Source organism: Microcebus murinus, unplaced genomic scaffold, assembly GCF_040939455.1.
Source record: "Microcebus murinus isolate Inina unplaced genomic scaffold, M.murinus_Inina_mat1.0 scaf031_hap2_Mmur4.0, whole genome shotgun sequence".
NCBI classification, from domain to species: Eukaryota; Metazoa; Chordata; class Mammalia; order Primates; family Cheirogaleidae; genus Microcebus; species Microcebus murinus.
The window spans coordinates 99,000-101,209 of NW_027438977.1; the positions used below are offsets into that span (position 1 = coordinate 99,000).

At 62.9% G+C, this 2,210-nt stretch overlaps 1 non-coding gene across 1 annotated transcript; it reads right to left on the reverse strand.

Annotated features, from left to right (window-relative positions):
• Window positions 1-577: 577 nt before the first annotated feature.
• LOC142868443 (5S ribosomal RNA) lies at window positions 578-696 on the reverse strand. The gene has a single exon (XR_012917445.1). It is a non-coding gene; the product is annotated as a 5S ribosomal RNA (ribosomal RNA).
• Between the last annotated feature and the right edge of the window lie 1,514 nt (window positions 697-2,210).

Sequence of the window (2,210 nt, forward strand, 5' to 3'; positions counted from 1 at the left end):
ACACAGGGGGGAGGGGGGCACGGGCAACACATGTCACCTTAATACTTGGACTCCCATCATCTGCTTGAAAAGAGAGAGAAAAGAAAATGCAATCATAGAGATAAGAGACACTTTTTAAAGATAATGAATCCGAAGAGAAAAGTAAAAGGAGGCCTGTGGAGCAGGTCTGGGTGTGACTCCGGATCCCCCAACATCAGGTGCCACCACCAAAGATTCCTACGTGTAGCCCATAGAACCCCAAAAGCAACGGGACGAGTTCTGGTCACATACTCCCTCCAAATGACATCCTGGCCTTCTTCTGGAACTCCCTCCCCTCTCAGACTCTCAAGGTTTCCTCCAGCGTGTCGGTTCCCACAGAGCAGACCTTTGGTCTGAGACCTGACAGTCCAGAAGCCACGCATGCTGCCGCGTGACGGCGGTGTCGCGGCTTGGGACAAGAGGAGGCCCCACGGTGCGGGCTGGGGCGCCAGGCACCGCGGCGGGCGCTGAGGGTGGGGGTGACCCCCACCCCGGGCCGCCGCCTCGCTCCCAGAGAGGGGACAGAACAGGAGGCAAAACAAAAAAAAAAAAAAGAAGAAGCCGACGGCACCCGGTATTCCCAGGCGGTCTCCCATCCAAGTACTAACCAGGCCCGACCCTGCTTAGCTTCCCAGACCAGACGAGGTCGGGCGCGTTCAGGGTGGTGTGGCCCTAGACGGCGGAGGGCGCCCCTGCCCCGCTCAAGAAGCCGAGCCTCTCTGCACTTCCCCGCCGCCTCCTCCCGCCCCAGGCCCCGCACCGGCGCTGACCCGCGCCGGGCCGGGCCTGTTGAGTTCACCGGCCGGGTCCGGCGGGCTCCGAGGGACGGGGGTGACAGGCGGGGCGGGGCGGGGCGGGCAGGGAGCGGTGGGCCGGGGTGGGGGGCTGTCTCTCTATACACACACAAACACACACACACACACACTCACACTCACTCACTCACACTCACACAAGATGCGCCTCCACGGCTGGACTCGCCAAGGTGGAGACCTTCCAGCCCCCTTCCTCTCCTCGCCTGGCCTCCTTCCCCTACCCGCCCCCCACCCCCAGCTCGTGGCCGCCCCCGCCGCCGCCGCCGCCGCCGCCGCAGCCGCCGCCGATTGCGCACGCGCGGATCGCCCGCCCTTTGACCCCAGGCAGGGGCCGCCCTCCCCGACAACCCCTTTCAGCTGGGCCCCCCACCCTGTGGGTGGGCTGCCGCCTATTCCCCCGGGCCCGGGCTGGGGCACAGCGCATGGGGGAGGGGAGCGAGTGTATGGGGCGTCTCTCTCCCTCTCTAGGGATGTGTCCCATGGGTGGGGTGGCGTGGTTTGTGGGGCGCTGAAGAAATCAGTCCCCTCCATCTCCTACCTCTGGAAAACGCCCAAGCCCTTGGAGAACTGCCGGCAACGCGACCGGGGGGGGGGGGGGGGGGCCGGGACCCTCCTCTGCGTCCTCCTGTGGCCCAGTCCAAGGGGCCTGGGCCTGGCCGGGGCTGCATTGGACCCCGACCACCCTGGCGTGTGGACTCGCTAAAAATCGGCGATTAGATATTGGATTCCAGCTTCATTGAGGTCATTTCACTAATGAGTGCACCGGAAAGAGTTTCCTAATCCATCTGTGAGGGTGGCAACTGAAAGAGAATTTGAAAGCTGACAGAATAGGCGAGGAAAGGCATAGGAGATTTCCACACCCAGTAAGGAAGCCTTTCCCGAAATGGAAGAAAGAAACGAGCAAACAGAAACACCGGTAGCCCGCCAGGATCAGAGTCTGCCCCCGAGAGAAAGTACCCTGACCAGGTTCACCCGTGGGTGGGTGGCGAGCTAGCGGCATTCAGAAGAGCGAGGCCCGCAGTCTGTGCAGAAGACACCTGCACTCGGGTGTGTGTGGCGGCACGATTCACAAGCAGCTCCAGATGTTAAGCCAAGGAGAAGCCAGGGAGTTCCCAACGCCCCAGGTGTCCTCAGCCCACGACTGGCTGCTGGGGGAATGCGAAGCCCGGCTCCTTGTCTCAGAGCGGGACAACCAGGAGGTGTGACGTACACCCCGGGGTTCCCAGGAGGATCAGGCTGAAGCTGGGACTTGGCCTGAAAGTGTCCCCTCGCATGGCCACCCCCTTCCCCTTCCTGCTCCTCTACTCCTGGTGCCCCTCCATCCAGGGGCCAGACCTTAAAGAGTCACCCGCAAGAGAATCCTGGTCCCAAAGGAGCCTT